This window comes from Lichenostomus cassidix, chromosome 5 (assembly GCF_008360975.1).
Source record: "Lichenostomus cassidix isolate B80296 chromosome 5, HeHo_3.0, whole genome shotgun sequence".
In the NCBI taxonomy this organism is placed as follows: domain Eukaryota; kingdom Metazoa; phylum Chordata; class Aves; order Passeriformes; family Meliphagidae; genus Lichenostomus; species Lichenostomus cassidix.
The window spans coordinates 16,637,528-16,657,213 of record NC_139486.1 but is presented as its reverse complement, the minus strand read 5'-3'; the positions used below and the strand labels follow the sequence as shown (position 1 = coordinate 16,657,213).

General features: G+C 38.7%; 1 protein-coding gene, 1 long non-coding RNA gene and 1 pseudogene across 3 annotated transcripts in view; 1 reads left to right on the top strand and 2 right to left on the bottom strand.

Annotated features, from left to right (window-relative positions):
- The window catches only part of KCNK13 (potassium two pore domain channel subfamily K member 13), a 52,376-nt gene that overhangs the window by 13,642 nt on the left and 19,048 nt on the right, over window positions 1-19,686 (top strand). The window lies entirely within an intron of this gene.
- LOC146436059 (uncharacterized) lies at window positions 4,051-19,540 on the bottom strand. The gene is made up of 5 exons (XR_014852877.1): window positions 19,384-19,540; window positions 18,632-18,734; window positions 17,187-17,398; window positions 11,268-11,325; window positions 4,051-5,628 (listed from the first exon to the last, which is right to left on the bottom strand). It is a non-coding gene; the product is annotated as an uncharacterized LOC146436059 (long non-coding RNA).
- Window positions 9,732-10,471, bottom strand: LOC146436060 (dnaJ homolog subfamily A member 4 pseudogene; annotated as a pseudogene).

The following is a 19,686-nucleotide window of genomic DNA, read 5'->3' as shown; positions in this document are numbered from 1 at the left end:
CAAAGGCTTAAAATTGGCATAATCTCATCGTAGACAAGAGCTCTGAATTTAAAACTTCATCTACATGTATGGATAGGGGAGGGACCCATCCTATGGCCATTGTAAGAATTTCTTGAACAAGGAACTAACGTGATCTAGGAACATATTTAGGATAAAAATGGTCTCTCTATATATATATCACTTCCCTCATGTCTCAGCTTCAGCCTGGCATTCCTGCTCAGACCTTCTCCTGTGCTGTCCCAAACATGCTGAGAACCTTCCTGAGGATGTAGAAAATTATGCAGATTTCTGTACAATCTATGTCACAGAGATACAGCTCACATTGCTACAGCTGCACCATGAGTGCCACTGACAAAATTCATCTTGATGGCAGGAGATTTTCCACCAGGCTAAGGAGTCACTCAGCTCTGAGACAGCCAGATTGGTATTTTAGAGTCACCAAAGCCGATGAAGAAAGGGCACAAGTGTGCTAATTATCACTGATTCTGCATACTTTTGGGGCATCCTTTGTCAGAGTCTCTTGTGCAGTCCTAGCTGGAATTCAAAACTGCTCTGATTCAGTGAGGTCCCTGGGATGATCCTGCTGCCATTCACGCACACCCACATGTACCCATACACACACCCACACCCCACTCAGCTTCTTGGGAAAATTCCCTTGCAGTAGACAAATCTCTCTGACCATCTGTAACTGTCCATACTAGGGTAAATCAGGTGCTGGTTAGAGTAAATGACTAAAGCAGTGTTTTTTCATATATTTTTTTCCTTTTCTTGGAGTAATGTCAGCAGCATTTTCAATTGCAAACAGATGATTTTTTCATGACAGAACATGTTTCACAAGAACAAAGTAATAGGGAGTAGTCCAAATCTAGCATGGAAATGAGCATCTCAAAAACATACCAAAATACCAGCTCATTTTTCTATGTGTTTATTTGCTGCTGGAGCTGTGAGTTACAACAGTCTCATACCTTGAATTACCTCCCCAGCAGATTAAAAGGGGAGCATTGGCAAGTGTTTGCAATCCTGACAAAATCATGTCAACTCCTGACATAATGAGTAATTTAAAAAAAAAAAGTGTGAAACATGTTTAAGTATTAGTTTGAGATATTTTTGAGTTGACAGAGAATTAGCACCTTATCAGCATAAAGAGAAATGAAAGCAAGGAATATGGGTGAGCAGAAGCCCTGCTCTGACCTCCGTAAGCACTTCTCAGGACATGCTCCTGAGGCCAATGTGCAGAGGCAAAGTGCAGGCCAATGGTCAGAGGTACAGCTCTCTGCAGTGAGGAGGCTCTGAGGATCAGAAGCCAGATTTTGCCTTGCTAGGCAAAATTTACAGGAGAACAATGAGTATCTATAGCAGGGGAGACTTCTCTGATTGGGCTGAAGCATTAAAATCACATAATTTATTTACCATTCATGTTAAATAGCACCTTGATTGCAAATGCAGTCTCCCTTCTTTCTCCTCACCCTCTGCTGTTTTGTCCTATCTACTAATTGAAGTTGTGCCCAAACTGTATAACTGGAAAAACTGAACCCTTTTACCTTGATTGATGCCTGGGATTTGTGAGAAGGAAGTTGCTCTCAGTAAAGAAGTATGTAAAAGCATTTATCTAATACTGTCTCTGTAAGAGTCTTCTGTAACCAGGGATGGTTACATGGGATCTATCTTACTGGCTCCCAGTATCCAGCCCACTGTTCCCTCACTGACTGGGAATTATGCCTCTTGTAGCTGAAGATGGACTTGGTTTTGGCAAAAATACTTTCTTCTTCATACTTTGGTTCTGTTCTGCAAGTCTTATTTTCCATGTAATGCTTAGGGGGCCCTGGCCCTTTGTTCTGCTGTAATGCCAAAATTGTGGATGCAGGTAACCAGCTACAAAGAGGTGGGTGTTATGGGGCAATCTACTCCTGACACCAGCTGAATTTAACTTTCTGACATGGAATAAAGAGTATTACTTTTTATCTCTTGTAAATCCAAACATTTCATCATCATTTTTGCCACCCTTTAATGGTAAATTAGGCTGCGGAGTATGTGTGATTTCATTTCTGAAGCACAGCTGCATAATACAGACCAAGGTATCAATTGGAAGTGTGTTTCTTAGCAGAACTGCTTACAAAGCAGACACTCAACTTACTGAGAAAGGAGCTGTCTGGTAATCAGTAACTGGCCCAGTAAACCCCTCAACTCTGCAACTGTTCCAGGGCACAGTGGTGGTGCTCAGAGTGCTAGAGGACAGTTTGCAACAGCACCGTCTTCAAAGGAGTTATGGGAAGCAGGTGACCTCATGGATCTAGTTCAGGCTCAAGATACCATTTGCACAGAGACTCCAAATTTTCTACAGATTATACACAAAAAAGTTATCTGCAGGAATATTTGTTTTTTTCTCATTTTTCAAAGCAGCATGGAGCGGAGAGATATATAATGCCTGGGGTTCTGTGCGCTGCCAAGTGCTCCAAAGACTCCACCTGCTGAGTCTAAAAAAGAGAGTGGTTTCTGGAACCTTTCTGGTATTGGGACAGTTGGGGACCTTTTTCTGGAATAAGGGTAGTTCCTCTCCATGCCAAAGGGAGCATGAGAAGTGCTGTCTGAGAACTGCCACCACAGTTGGGCTGTAATGGAGCTTTGGCTCTGTGACAAACTTGTGTTGGGGTTATGAGTTACTTGTGACTGCACAAGCCACAGAGCAGGGCTATCCCTGAGCCACATGCAAAGAAACCAGGGCTCTTTAGCAGACCACTAAGGATGATGGCTGCCCCATTGTCAGAATCCCATTTCTGTTTTGGGAAAAATATGTCAAAACCAAAATGTTTCTGTGGATCGCTTGGGTTTCATGCTTTGTTATGTCCCATGAAAAAATGTTTTGTTAGAAAATTCCTAGTTAATTCTACTACACAGTAGAAACAATTGGAATATAAATAATTTTCTTTCTTTGGTCCCTTACTGGTTTTAATTTTTCAAAGATGCTCTGTTTTTAACATTAGAAATGAATTGAGCCTCTGGCAACATGGGCTTTTCTTCACGTCAAGGAACTATTATGGGACTTAGTAAGAGGTCAGTTTGTTCTGCCTGGTGAAGTTCATGTATGGTGGCCTACAGAATCCTGCTTAAATCCAGAGAAAAGAAAACAAACTTTTTTGTTCCATAGAGGATGTCAGAAACCTCTGACATCTTAACTACAGAACCTAGTTCAAATTCTCCTTGGCAAAAACCCCAACAGCGCTGATCAACATGAACATAAGAAAATGGAGTCAGCCTTCCCCACCATTTCTGAGGCTTGTGCTCTTGCAGGGCTCTGACTCAGAGACCAGATATTTCAAACTAGTGATAAAACATGGACGTAGACCTGAACAGAGGTGTGTAGCTCCCTTTCATAGCTTTAGTGAGGCTTTGTCCAGAGCAAAACAATAGCATCCTGATGCATTTTAAGTATTTTGGCTTGAAAGAAGCATCCCTGAGTCATGAGTTATGCAAACATTTCAACTCTTCATACATAATTGCTAATTAATAAAAATGTTAAAATGTAATAAATAGCTTTACTGATTAATACTCCCAGCAGCAGTGAGGCAGAAAATGTTAAGGTTACAACACTGTGTTAGCATGCAAGAAAGGAAAGTGGTAATGACAAACTTTAACAATATGCTTTGTGTTAGATGTAAATGTAATTGGTTATCATTACTGCATTAATTAGGAGGTGATCAGAGATGTATATAGAGAGAAGAAAAAGCCTCACTTACATCAGACAGCTTTTATGTACTTGCCGTATCAAAAGAATGACAAATACTTTTGAAACATACGAATACTGATTTTATAGCCATTATAGCCATTTATAACCAGTGTCTTTAGCACTTAACCTTTCAGAGGAAATCCAAAGAAGTAAATCTATGCAAGATACTGCAAAACTAAGAAATGTAGAATAAAAAGATACCCAGCAGAGTAGATGCATAATCAAACACTAGATCAGACTAAGAAGCAACATGATCTGGTTAGGTTTTGGATTCTGAAATAATGAATTCAGTTTCATGTTAAATAGCAGCAATATCAGCAGGGTTTTTAATTTCAGAAGTTTTTTTCTAAAATGGAGAATGTCATGTTGCCTACTAGTTTGTTCAGAGAAGGAGATCTCTCAGAGCCTTCCTGGGTCTTGTTCTTTGTTTCAGGACTCAGTAAAGCTGTGGGGTCTGAAGTCAGTTGAAGTTCACCAGACACTGCTATGAACAGTTTTTGCACTTTATATGAAATTGGTTTCAACAACCACAGACTTTGCACCCGATCTTCCTTTTGTCCTCTTCATTGTTTACTTATTCTTTTTTTCCTGATCATTACCTTGCCCCTGATGACAACACAGGCATGACTGAGGGTCAGGCTGTGTTGAGCTGGATCTTGGCTTCTCTGAAGAGTGCTTTTCTAGGACAGAGGTCTGGAGAAGCTCCCTCTGGCTTTTACCTGAGCCAGCTGTCTTGTGAGATAAGCTAGGGGGCTGACAGGACTGTTTGTTCCAGAAGGAGGTTCATGTGAGAACCTCATTTTCTTAGGGCAGGGATGAAAGATGACCCCTTAACAGGATTTGTAAGTGGTGACAGTCAGTGTCAGAACTTTGCTATACTAGTAAAATGAAAGAGGAGGCAACACAATCATTATCTTCCCTGGTAGCTCTATGTCCATGCTCCATGGCACAGGTTCCCTACGAAGCAACAGAAAAGGCTCAGTCCCAGCTTTGTGTTAAAGTTGGTTGGTTTAGGTACTGCTTTGAGGAATGAAAGCAATGCTTGAAGCCTCCCTGTGGCCAAGCAGGACTTCGAGTTGAAGCTTCTGACTTCCCAGCTGTTTGGTTCTTTCAGTCCTTGCCCACTGTGTACAATAAAATCCGGCAACACCACGCATGATTTTGAACAAAATTCTTAATTGCCAATGCGTAGTAAAGGATACAAAGAGACTTTGGACATCTCTCTACACGATTCCTAGAACGCAAGATTTGGGTGGTCTGGCTGAATTGCTGTGTTGTATTCATAGCAACTGATATTTAGGTGCTTTGGGTAATTTGCAAAAGAACAATGAAATACAGTCTGAAATACAGTCAAAGTTTATGCAAATGCTTAATCTTATGCATCCTTAGTAATGATCCTGAAGTAACAGAACTACTTGCTTTCTTACTTGGGGCAAGTAAAACATATAAACAGGCCTGCAGAAATAAGTTTTAATTTTTCCTTCTGCATCTGCACACAAAACATATAATAAATGTAGTTAAAATTTCTCTTTTGCCTTTTTTTCCCCAATAATTTCTTCACAGGATAATGAAGTATAGCTTTTTTTCTTCATAGGGCCATTTCTTACAGCAAGGTGAAACAGAAGAGGAAGTGAAGTGTTCTGTAAAACCTCCATCTCAGGACAAAAAAGTAGCTATTTTTTAGATTTATCAGATTTCAAGTCTTTAGTGTCCATTTAATTTTACATTCAAAATTTTCAAAGCATAGTGACAAAAATATATAGGCTTTAAGAGTAAAGGAACAAACCCAGTATGTGCTCTTGAGTAAATCCTCCTAGTGTTGATCTGAGGACTGCAGAATCTGCCAAAACTTCTCATAGCAGCACCGTGGGAACCTCTGGGACCATCACAGGGTTCAGTGATTACTGTCAAAACATGCACAAATTAACAATAAAAACAATAACCCTGCAGCATTTTAGAGATTATTATCTCCTTTGAACCTTTCTGGATTGCAATTGAAACCAGTTTAGTTTCATTAAATTAAGAGAATTTTGTTGGAAAAACAGTCATTGTCCCCTTTGACATAACATAATGAACCATGGCAATAACAATTTCATGGTCATTAGTAAAACTCTGTGCCTGAAGTGTGAACCCTAAACTGGGAGCCTTTCTGTCACTATGCCACGAGGTCTCAGCACAAGGTGCCACATTGCCAAGGGTTGTCCAGATGTGTCACTGGGAGTCAGAGTGCCAGGGCCATCGTGCCTGCAGACTGTGCTAATCTGCAGGTGCAAGGCTGAGATATTGGCTTCGTTTTGGGCAGAAACTACATTTTTCAGTGCATCAGCACTTAGAAATGAAAATTTCTAATCTTACAGGTGGCTTCCTTGCTGAAGTTACAGAGAAGGATGCCCAGGCTGTTGTGACACCTCTGTGTGAATGTGTATTTGACACATACCGCGTAGAAGACCTGTATTCATTTACACACCTCCACAAAAAAGTTGAATAATACATAAAAATGAACCAAACCTGGAAATTTTCCCTCAGATTTATTAGTATTTGACATGGGATTTTCCTGTTTTCAGATAGGATGTTTTCACCTAGAAACCAGATATATATCTTGTAGCTTACTTCTGTGTTTGTTAGGCAATCAAAATGCCAGAGTAATATCCCTGTACTGAACATCAAAATGTATGTACTTGATCAAAGTCATAGGGAGACCAGTGATGACTATCACATCGATGTAGAGGAGCTGAGTTTAGGGGTGATTTTGGTTCTATCTGTACCTGGTGCACTCACACATATGGTAATAACTCTCAGAAACAAAGCAAGGGTTATAACTTACATTTCAGCTGGACTGTGAATGTGTTAACATTCTAAATGGCCTGGTGTTTGTGAGGATCTACCGAAATTTGATTAAGATTGTATCAATTCTATCAGATTTCTTTTTGTGTTTAAGTTTTACTTGAACTCAGTTTCCTTTAATTTATTCCTTTTATTCCTTCACCAACCCACTCTTTGGAAACTGTTAAGTACTTTCTGATCCCCTTCATTTCCCAAAAGTCAGCACATGCTGTGTCTCATGAAACTACATTGCTATATGCTGGGCAATGTGAATATGCTGGTCTCTGTCAAACATAATATATAGAAGTTTTATCAGACTACTCTTGTTTTAGAATGACATGAATTAGCATCTCTGTCTGTCACCCAAACTCATATTGTCAGAAAATGTGGAGGATCATAATTATCTTGAAGATTTCTAGCCCATTTTCAGATTTGACAGAGACTGATCAACAACTCCAAAAATTACTGAAGCAGAGTATGACTGACAAATAATCAGAAATATGGGGGCAAGTGGGCACATAAGCTTCATTTTATTGCAAAGCCCAAGTAATACTACAGATATGCTTTTTTTTTTAATGCCATCACTCCTGGATTTTCTTATGCTAACTTTTTCTTTAGATTTTTGAAAGCTTTGAGCTTCACAACATATTTGTGGGTGTTATTACTTTGTTCTAATACCAAGCTAGGCATGAGAAGAATAGGTTTGCATTCACATGTAGTAGGTAAATGTACACACACAGGTTGAACAGAATTATAGAGGGCTTCTCATAACAGAATTAGGCAGGGAAACCATGATCTTTGTCTAAAAGTACTTTTGCTCTCTGAATAATAGTCTAAATACACTAGAAAATAAAGGCTAAGAAGGAAGGATATAGACTGGACATTCACACATACTCGGATCAAAACTTGAGCAACTTCTGAGCTAGAAATGGAAATGGGTAAGACAAAATTGAAATCTTTTATGAAAATGAGTGAGATGAAACTTTACTTTCATCATTTAGACACTAGTACATTGTTGCCTCCATCGTTTCTTCTGCTGAAAAATGCCAATTCTCCTTATTGTTATGGGACTGTGAAAAAACTTGCTGGGTAAAAATGGAGCAGCTGTGTTTCTCTCCCCCATGAAATCCAGTGAATCATCTTTGACTCTTACACATTGCTCATGATCACATTTAATGAAAATCAAGAGCACAATGATCTTCCTTAGCAGTTGTAAGAAAAGAGTTACTGGAGAAAGCAGCTTTTGAGTCAGTTGAAGGAAATTATGTGGGGGAGGTTTTCACTCTTCCATCCCCCAGTAGAAACCTGGGGCTCATAAATTATCAGAACTTTCAGTACCCAGTAGGGAAAATCCAGGACAAATAAGCCTTGAAATGTAAAGAATGGAGAAAAATTCACTGATTCACTCAGGTGTTCATAGTTTTAAAAATATGGAACCATAATTTCTAACCAACATAAAATAGCAGCTAGAAAGAACAGTATGTCAGGCATAGACAAGAAAGTCTGCTGTCCTTGTAATTTTGTCAGTTGCTAGGAAAAGATCACTGCTAATGCAGTGCTAATAATATGAGTGTGTGAAGCTGAGTTTGCAGCTCTCAGGTTCTTGTTTCCATATTGAAATGCAAATCATCCTAAGACTTCTGTCTTCAGGAGCTGTATTGCAGTGAAGTTAGTTGCTCTGCCATTAGGAAAAAAATAGCAATTGCACATTTTACAGTGGTAATGTTTTTGCTTAGTGTGATGGGATATGAAATTTGCTGTTAATGGTGATTCTAGTGCCTCTCTTATAGAGGCAGTGCCACTGATTGTTGCTGGGAACTGAGTGTGTTCTGAGCCACAAGTCTGTTGTCCTAGATTAGAGCCCGATGGTAATTACCTAAGCCTAGAAAGTCCTGAATTTGAGAACTCAGCAACACTTTTATTTCTTGGTAGGCAGTTTATAATAGGGAAGGAGAAAAATGATATCTCAGTTTCTCACCTACGTGAGTTTGGATTATGTATTTTTTTCTTTATTCCAAACTCTGTATTACTTGATATATTCTTTGAGAAATGGTGCTTTGTTCTTAAAAAATAAACACGTATCTGGAAGGAAAGAAATATATTTAAGGAATGGGTAATTTAATGTTTTCGTGCTGATGCATCCAGTTGTGTTAGTTGTGGTTATTTGTATTGTATTTAGTCCTGAAATATCTTAAGATTGGCTCAGTGCTTTGAAATGGGAAACAATACCACAAAATCAGCAAGCTACACTTGCCAGGTATTGCTCAAAGGTGTGACTTGATTGAGATCTTTACGATACTGTAAACAGCATCATCTTGCAAAGATGCCTCCCTTAACAAGATATTTTCAGTAGAAAAGTAGAATTAAATTTCCCTTTTGGACTATATGGACTTGATTATCTCAGTGCAGGAGGCTAGACCCCAAAATTAATTCTCACACTTAAGCAGATGTGGCAGCCAAGATGTTGCTGCTTACAGTTTGCATTTATATAAGTCAAGGATGATTTGCCAGCTGCTGAAAATTAGTGTTGAGTTATCATTGAAGTGATGTTTTCCTGCAGCTCTTCCTGTATTTCCAAATTTGATCTCATGCTACAGTGATATTTGGGGCATCCCGTTCTCAGAGTGAAAGCAATGAGTGCCTTGGCTGACAGGAAGGTGGGCATATGGGTAGGACTGCAGGACTTCCCCACACCTTTTAAATGCTGTGGGATCTTCACATCCCACCTTCACAGCAACCATGCATAAATAGAAGAAGCCCTGGCCTAATGTGTCTTCTCAGCATGAGAAAAAGCATTTTTTGCCTTCTGGCCTTACAGAAATGTAGCAGGAGTAAGATGCTTGTATAATTTTAAGGAATAATATATAAGAGATACGTAAGATAGTATACATATATATGTGTATATAGAGTTTATGATATATCTGTGAGGGGTGAGCACATTGGTGTTACGACAGTGGACTCATGGCTGACGCCCACCACAGTGGCAGGCATCAGCTCCTACTATTTCCTGGTACACCTTTTTATACCCTTTCTTCACATGCATATCAGGTGTTTCTTATTACATTACAGTTCGAAAATTATTCACAGGTGCCTTTTTTAATTAGTCATACACATTCACATCCTCTGCTTTATTCTCTTACAAAGTTATTTATCTCTCTTGTTTAGGGACACAGCTGTAGCTTATTAAGGTCTACGTTGCCCCCAGCCTTTTCCTATCTTACCACACTTCCCCCTTTTTGTTTTTTAATTACAAACAACATCTATTTCTACCAGTTTTTCCCTTGGAAGCTAGTAGTACTCTGGAAACAGAACCAAAATTTGTGTAATCAGGCTGGTTTACTCCCTTGGAGATTTGTAGACAGGCATTTGTCTATTGTAGATACACTTTAGGTTACTATGTTTCATTACTTTGCCTGGCAGATAGACAAGAACTTTGTTGCCTCGAGTTTCAATTGTCTTTTAGAAACTACATAAAGCTTTGAAGAGTTAAATTCTCAGTTTTGTGATTAAGTCATGCCCTCATCTTTGAAAGATACTGTGATTCTTTTGATCAAGCACAATTATAACATCACCAGGCTCCAGATTAGAAAAGGTGACTAAAAACCTGTCTGACCATCTTTCATAGCTTTGTCAATGTGAACTTCTACAATTTCATCTTTCATAGCTTTGTCAATGTGAACTTCTACAATTTCATCTTTCATAGCTTTGTCAATGTGAACTTCTACAATTTTTTTTTACAACCTTTTTTGGATTTATTCTTTTACCTTAGTCTTCGTATTCTGGACACACAATTTGTATTTGCTGCATCATGCCAGGTTCAATTTGCTGAACTATAGCTTAAATTCCTCTTCTTTTACACACAGAAGATTTCTGTATTGCTCCTCGCTTTCCACCAAAACTTTCACACTTTGCACAAATAACATTTTTTAAAATTCACAGCAGAATGACCAAAAGAAAGTTTTCTTCTGCTGACATTTGAGGCCCCCATTTCTATGTTCCCGGCCACTCACCTGGGGTTGGATGTTTCTTTTATTTTATTCTTTCTTAAACAATCTGGACTTCTTCAGGCTCTCCCTCCACCGCCAGCCACTCTCTCAACACTTATCACATCAGGGTCACTATTTGATGGTGGACTCATGGCTGACACCCACCACAGTGGCAGGCACCAACACCTACTATTTCCTGGTACACCTTTTTAGACCCTTTCTTCACATGCATATCAGGTGGTTTTTATTACATTACAGTTAGTTAGCAAATTATTTGCAGGTGCCTTTTTAATGAGTCATACACATTTGCATTCTCTGCTTCATTCTCTTACAAAGTTATTTATCTCACTTGATTAGGGGCACAGCTATAGTTTATTAAGGTCTAGGTTGCCCCCCCCGCCTTTTCCTATCTTACCACAGTGTCATACACACATTCTTCATGTTTTGCAACATGCATAAATGCTGTTGATTTGAGTCCCTGGCCTTAATGGATGGCAGTAGGATTAATGGTCTGTTGGTGTAACCATCCCTACTTCCCTAAGAAGCTCTTTAACCAAATTGAAATAATTTGTGATATTCTGCCAGGGTAAAAAGCAATCTGGAGAAAAATGCTCACCCTCATGAGGTTGTCATCACACATCTTCCCATGCAAGGATGAAGAATTTTGTTTCATAGTATGCCCTTGAACAACAGGTAGGGAGAAAAATTGGAGCATTTGGAGGTTTGTCTCTTACCTCTTGTGATCGCTTTCCTGCTTGCTTTGTCAGAAATAACTGCTTACTCAGTTGGAACCTAAAAATGACAGAAATACAAAAAGAGTGTGAAGTTATCCACTGAAAATTATGAGGTAGAAGTTTAGAAGTGCAACAGAAAATTAGGGGAAAAATATATTGTTCCCCTGGAAGACAAAGGATGGGGTTTGACTTAAATTGTCAGGAAACAGCTGGGCACAGTTTGCTGAAGAAATCACTAGCTAGTTAAGAGATATACATACACTAATTTAATGGATTAAAATAGTTTTTTTATATTATAATTTATGTGGCGTCTTCCATATAGTTTCCTTTTTTTTTTTCCCCATAGTCTGATGATTTCTCTTTCTTCTGGGAGTTTCTTTACTGAACTAATCCCTTGGCAAAATTCAAGGTCCAATTGTGATGTCCCTGGCCAAGGATATAACCAGGAGAGCCAGTTCATGTATGTAGTTTTAGACAGAATCAGATCCAAATGCTGTGCTGAAGCTCTTGAAAGCTGCAACCTGATGTGTGAGGTCATGGGCTGGCAATGTTTTTCCACAAGGGAAAAGCCAAAGGTGGATGGTAGAAGTAATTAATAAATGAAAAAAGAGTTGAAGCATCTGTGATATGAGGACTTGTAGCACTGCAAAATCATGCCTTAAATAATAGGAATGCTTTCATACTTGCCATAGTAACAGCAAAACTGCTAGTGATAAAATTAACTCAGCCTCTCTATACTTAGTATTATTGCCGTTTTAGCACTTTGTATGCCTTTTAATTTTGCCCGTGGCTAGAATATATAATGAAATCAGAAAGTAGAGTCTAAGTAACCCTTGATAGTGGTCATAGCACATAAATATAAATGGTGGTTTGAAATCGATGCTTAGAAATAAAGTTTTAATTCCGTCTGTCTTCATCAGAAAAAAACCCTGAAAAAATTCCATTTAATCTACAGCACAGGCTTCTTGGAGGGATAAATTTACTGTTAACTGTTTACCACTGAACCTCTGTTTGGATTTTGGAGAATCACCACGAGCTTTAACAGGGACCTATGTACAGACTTTTCTCCTAAATTCTCATTAGAGCTGCCCTGAATTAACTCTAATAGTTCATTGTTCAGAACACGAACATCAGTAGAAATGAGTTTTAGAGCAAATAACAGTATCAGGCTGCAGACAGCATGAGTTTCCTAACAAATATCTTCATGTATGAATACATCACACGTTCCAGTAATTTTGAAAGAACTCTGAGGAATCAAAGTGACTTTTACAGACTTTTAAAATAAACCCACACTTTGCTAAGAAAGTATTTTCTTTAAAATAGAACCCAACAATTCCCTTCCCTCTCTGAGTCACAGGCACTAAAAGCACTAATGGCATGTTCTCATGATGAATGCATTAGTAGCAAGGAAAATACAGTTTTTTCATGCACAGTACTTCTACAAACCAGAAAACTCAGTTATTGCTTAGTGTGTTCACTGAGTTTTGTGGAGAGAACAAGGAACTAGAGGAAAGATGTCCTTCTTCTTGTTCTGCAGATGTCTGCAGTCGGGAGCTCTGCTTCCCTCATTTAGGTAGCAGGGTAGTGCCAGCTCTTTTACAGCCTCTCTAGCACAGAGCCTCTCTAGAAAACCCTTGGCTCAATGCCTCTTGAAGCTTCCTAGAAACTCGTTCAGATATCAAAGGGCTGCACAGGGTTTGGCAGTGGTGCAAACAGGTCATCTGACACTGTCCCTGTCCACTGCCAGGCAGAGGAGAGACAGATGGTGCCAGAGGGTGGGCAATGAGCCTGGGGCAGGTCCCACCTCAACCAGTCCCTCACACACCTGGCCAAAGTGGAGGAGTCTTTTGGGGCCCTGTAGTGCTTTATCATGACTTTGTTTGGGTAAACACAAAAGATTTTTTTGGGCTATTTTTTTGTAAACAAAATTGTTACCAAATGGAGGGAGCTTAAGGGAGAGCTACACTGATTTCCAGCAGCCTGAGGTGCAAATAGATGACAGGTGATTTAAAAAAGGGAAATATTAATTGCATGGTAAGAGCAATGGTAAGAGCTATGTAACAGCCTGTGAATATTTGATAATACAGGATAAACTGGTGACAATCTACAGGTGTTTGAAAATGTATGGGAGGAGTGGATTTACTTAGCATGAAAAAAGCATGATTAATAGTAACGGACTAATATTAAGCAAGAAAAAGTATAAGATAAATATCAGGAAAAAAGTTGGAAATTTTATTCGTCATTAGCTATCGGATTGTGATTTTGAATCAGCAGAGGTCTGGAAAATGCTTACTGTTAAGTGTTTTACTGTTTAAGGATTATCTGTTATGTTTAGGTCAATTAAAATTTTTGTGAATGTTTTCTCATTATTTTCTTCCAAGTTTTTAATTATGCCAAGCTGAGCATGAGATGGACTACAATTGCAAATGCTGAGGGAACTGACATGATCAGTCATAAGCAGAAGAGACACCTATGTAACATCTCTTCCAGTAACATGTTCTTCTTGCACAGGAAAAGATTTTTGATGATGTTATGAGTCAATGAGGGATATTTTGTTAGAAATTATGCAGATCTTACTGCATGATATATTTTAGCCAATTTAATAACTTCAGTGAGTTAGAAATCTTGATATAATAAGAATCCTACTTGAAATTCAGGAATACCATGTAACTTTATTTTAGCAGAAAAGCTATGCCCAACATGTAGCTTTCAGAATATTAAATATTTTCATATTTTTTCTGCGTAATATAAAAGTAATGCAGCTGAAACATTGTGTAGCTTATTACTCTACTAGGCTATTGAAATGATTTGGAGGTTTTGATGCTTTCCCCCAATTTTTTTCAGCCTTATGAGATAATATTTATTTTGTTTTCTAGATACTGAGTCATTTGTGTAAATTTTTGCATCTGCTGTTGACAACATATTTATATGTCACTGAATTTTCTATCTTGGTGTCTGACTCATTGTGTTTCCCTGGTGTAAACAGATTTTTTGTAATGGAGTTACAAAGGCATAAGAAAGAAGTGACATAGGACAGACCAAACTCTTTGGCTAGTGTAAAATTTTCCTCTGTGAACATCCGTGCATGGCTGAGGAGAGTATACACAAATAGAGTTAATTTTTTTTATAAGCTGTATAAATACTTACGCTTGGGGACTAAACCGCTCTCTAACTGATTTAGGTATATTGTCTTATAGGCAATTGGCAGCAGCCCTTTCTTTTACAACAGCTAGTTACCTGGTTATTTTCACAGATAGAAAATCCCATATTGGGCATGCAAACACCATAATGCCATATCTGTATTCCCTAGTAAACCAAACAGTAACACAAGAGTGGTGAAGTGAGTGCAATTCTAAAAACATGCTTTTGCCTCTATTTCATGCCATTTTCAACCTTCTCCAGCTTGGGACCCAGGGCTGCCATGCTGAGCCTATTGCCTTGTACTGTGTAGCAGGCAGAGTAGCTGACTGTCAGCACCTTTATCTCTTTCAGAAGTGCAGAAGTAATGAGGTGGTGCTAAATGGGGAGCAGCATACAAGGATTGGGCAGCCACTGAAACTGGCCAACAAACTTGGGCTGGGCTGGAGGGTTAACATGCTGCCTTGTTAGGGAGACTGGAAATGTGGGAAAGGCTCAGAAGATGTGAGGCCATTGCTGTTCGTGGCCTTTTGCAGTACATCCTTTCTGCCACCACAGCAACAGTGTACTGCAGCTTTAGCTATGGAGGTGTACATGCAGTCAAATGTAGAATAACTTGTCCATGGGAAGTTAGTTAGAGGTCAGCCGTGCAGATGCCTTATGCCAGTGGGCAATCTGTTAGGTGCTATGAGTTGCAGTGTGGTTTTGTTGCATTTAGTACTTTTATATGCTTTTCTAATACACACCTATTTTATACTCCTGGAACATCTGCTTAGTCAAAGAATTAGTGCTGTAAGTTGTTAAAAGAAAAGGGAGTCAAAGTTTTGCCTCTAGCTGGTCGACTTTGCTTCTCCTATGTCTTAGCTTTAAACATCCACCAAATCCACCAAAATGCTTAATTATCTAATACATCTGCAGCGAGACTCAGTTTAATCACATACATAATGGAATATAATATTTGAGTTTATGAGTTATTAAAAGTACAAGCAAATACCAGTGTTAAAGCCTTGTGAATCATCATTTCATTAGCTTCTGCACTTTTCAAAGTAATTCTTTGCCACTGATTTCAGCCAAGCCAAGATTTTACTCCAAATGCAGGGTATTTTGTAGACTTAACCCTATGAAATTGGTTTTTTAGTTACCCAACACAGGAAATACTTTGTAAATTCTGTGCTTCACCTGGTTTGAGAGTAAGTAATGAGGGGGCACTGAGTCATTTTCTGACAGACTCTCTTTAATATCCTGCTTCATTGCTTGGTTTTTTTCACTTTGTCCTTTTGTTTCTTCAATAGGACACCTGAAGGATATTAAAGAGACCAGGTTTCTCTCCCTTGGTCAAGTTTTGCTTTGTCTTTCTTGCTTCAAACTACATTCAAAGAGTAGAGAGAGAAGATAAAATTTTTAGGGGAAAGTCATGGAAATAATAGGATATCATGAGATTTGTTTTCTAAGGAAAGTCTAGAGGTCATTCTAATTTATGAAAAAGGAGGGGGCTGTGATGCTTTTGTGACTGCATGAGAAACAGAAAAGGGATTTTAGATACATCCAGTCTAGCTGTTGGGTTTGTATCATTTGACCAGCTTAGATTTTCAGTTTTTCTTTCATTTTAGCTGTTGGAGTTATGTTGGAGAATTTGTCCATCAGCGCTGACAGAGATTCATTCACTCATTCAGAATATATGAAGAAGGGGTTTTTTTTTCTGCTGAAAATTTCATTATTTTCCCAGGTCAAGGAGTATTGACACCAAAAGTGTTGATATAATTCCAAGTGAACAATATTACTTTCTTAATCTAAACAGTTTTGTCACTTTAAACATAATCTCCTATTTTACATAATGTGTTGCCTTTCAGACATGAACAGTTTTTGCTTTTTTTGTTTGTCATGTTTTCTGAACTTCATGTGATACACAGGGAGAAAAGTGACTCTTCCCATATTTTTTTGTATTCTAGGCATCAAAATACATGAGAAGGTGCTCTTTGGAATGTATTTGTCTCCAGCTTCTAAAATAGAAGTCTAAATAATAGAAAGAAAGCTAGTCTGATGTTTTAATCTGGCCTTTAATTACCACTTCATATGCTGATGAACACATTATTGTAGCAGACATGGTAATTATTTAATAGAAATGTTTTTAAATCATCACTTTTCTGTAGTGTTTGCAGCCAAAATATTATGGCATTGTATGTTGCTGCCCAGGAATCCGCCCAGATGTAAAAGCAGAACTCACTTGTTTTCACTAACTGCCAAGTAACTAAAAAAACCCTCAGAAGGGCCACAGATGGCAATTACTGAAATGCTTTCTTCTTGTTGTTTTTGTCAATTTCAGTAGTCTATGACTGTATAATTAACATTGAAGAAGAAAAATAAATGCTTGCGTTGGTTTTGATTTGTATTGCAGAGAAAAAAGTTCCCTCTGAGAGAAGCAATTATAACTATATTAGGATCGGTTTAAACGATTAAAAAAAATAAAGAGCACAGAACATCAGACTTCTGTGTCACTGAAAGAAAATTTCAGATCCATCCATTGTAATTGAAAGTGCACTGAAGAATCATCAGTGAGATTGCATGGCCATCCATCAGTTTACTCATTTCTCTAAGCAAAGATCCATGCACTTCAATTTATCATGGCTTCAAGCCTGCAGTTTCTCACCATGGGATAAACTAAGCAAATATACAAGTTTTTCAAAGCAGTGACAATATTTTCAGTCATTCACATTTTGGTGAGAAGGTCAAGGGAGTCTGTGTCTTTGAGGCTCAGCATTACTGCGCACATTGCACACTCACTTCTTATCTGCACATGCCATCATCAACTGTTTTTCTTTCTAAAAGAGTTGAAGTTCATGTTTCCTGTCTTCACTTCACTTTTTGCAAGGCATAAGCCACACACCATCTGTGCACATTCCATTGAAAGGCTGTAATTTCTAGCTGTCAAGCTAAAACGAAGCATCTCTCCATAGCAGTACAATATTGCTCATTGACACTCAGTCGGATTCGTCCTGGAAAGCAGGAGAAAGTTTTGTCAGAAGAGGAGAATTTTTAGTGTCTGAAAAGAACTCAAAAGTGACCATCACCCATTAAGAGATACTTCGCTTTCTATGAAGAGTAAATGTTGCAATTTACTGCATCTTGTTACTTTAAATTGGCAAGACCAAGCTTGTATTGATGGAACTGTTCTCTTGTTGTACAGCAGCAAACTGTAGCAATTACATCTTAATTATTGGTGTCAGTATTGCATTTTACCCAATGTGCTAAAACACAGTACTTTATCTGTGGATGGGCATGTGCTGTGCATATGCTTTGAAGTGAAATCTTGTCCTGTTCTGTTCTATGAAGCTGTAATTCTCCCTTGCAATATTCCAGTTAATTTACGTGCACATAAATAGTAGGGAATAGAATTTTAAAATCTGAAGAATGTGAGTTTGTTAATTTTTAGCAGATTATGCCTGTACCAAATGTGAGAAGAGAAAAAACAGGAGCAGGAGAGCTGAATGTTGTCTTCAGGTAGAATCACACTGACTTAGAAGCTGTCTCAGGTTTTTCTGTGAGCTACTAGGAGACTTTTACTGTATCTGTTTAATGATGATGGGGAATATTTGGAGACCTGAAGATGTGGCAGTTCCTGATGTGATTTAGTTCAATTTATTGAAGTTTGACTTGGATAAAATTATCCTTTATTGAAAAAATGGCAGTGAAATATAAACTGTCAGTGACTATTTCACTATGACTTCTTCAGAGGGCTTTCTTCTATCCTCTGGGAAATAGAACAATAAAATAAATTATATGATATTGAAGACCTCCTTGCAAATTTCAGAATAAGTTCTTGTTTATCTTTGCAGTCAATATCTTGCCTTAGAAATAAATACCATAAAGCATGAAACTCAAAGCTGCACATGAATAATGTTTGGCTGAATAAGATCCCAGGCAACTTTAGTCTTACTTGGGTTTGTGTTAAAAAGTAAGTTGCCATACTTGAAAAAAGCGTGATTTAGCTAAACTGCCATTGTATAAAACAGAGGTGGATGGAGTCTAATCTGAACAAGTGTGTCTCAAAGGACACTATTTGTGTAACATCCTAGGTCATCCCCCTCCTCCTGAACTGTCTGAACTTCTGTCAGCAAAGTGCCTAAGGAAAAATAAAACAGGCAAGCAAGCTAATGCTTTATCTTGGATCCGGGAAAAGAAAGGAAACAGCAATTAGATGAAATATTAATATAAGAAAAACCAATTACTTGATTGTCTAGGTGGCCTTTGATATGGGAACAGCAGTATTGCACTCCCAGTTCCCCTGTGCCAGGATCCAAAGGAAGGATCAGGACATCAGGAAAAGGCAAGCTGGGGGAGACAGAGGAAAAACACTGTCACAGGTTTCCAGCAGTGGCATTGACATATCTGATATCTTGCTTTCACAGTGCTTTCTGGCTCACTGCCATAGTCATGGGAAGGTTACAAAGCTCAGGCATGGTGGCATGCATGGAGTTGTCCATTGTACATCCTAAATACAGTTGCAAAACATCTGGAAGTAAAAGTCAGCTTTTATACTTAGATGAATAATAGCTGTTTCTGCTACTTTTTGTGGTAATGGAAAGAATGAAAATTTTTCTTCAATGGAGGATTGCACAGAAGAGTAACCTGCTCTTTTCCTAGACAGCTGAACTCTCAGGTTAAACTGGCTTGTACAAATGTCTGTCAGACACTCTGCAAGAGAAACTAAATTTCTCTGAAAGAACCTAAAAGTGAATTTCCCTGATGGTTCCAAAATCCAAAATTTAGAAAATTTGTGCCCTGTTAGATGTGAGGAAGGTAGTAAATTGATGTAAATGATGGTGAAGTCTCCCTCTGCAGGTTTTAGCTCCTCTGTATCTTTCAGGAGAGGAGAGAAGACAGCAGAGGAAGGTGCAGAGCTGACTGTTTTGCTGTTGCTGTGCACCTCCATCTGCTCCCCATCCTCAGCACCCTCATTTTAGGAAGGATGAAAGCTCACATATACTTCCAGGAGCAATAACTTTTAGACCATTGGTGCACTGGCTGTGGGTTTTTTGCAATTGCTAAAGACTGTTTGAGGTGCTGTTTTATCAGCACTTACAACCTGCTCTGAGAGCTGTTCCTTCTGGGCTGTTGTTTCTACTCTGCTCCATCCCCCTGGGTTTCTCAGCCTCTGCCTACGTTCTCCTATATACAGTTGCCCATAGCAACACCCATTTGAAAAGGCCCCTGGTGCTGTCATCTCCCCTGGAGGACGGGAGCTCTGCCAGTGCCAGCAGCAGCAGAACTGGCAGAGCTCAGC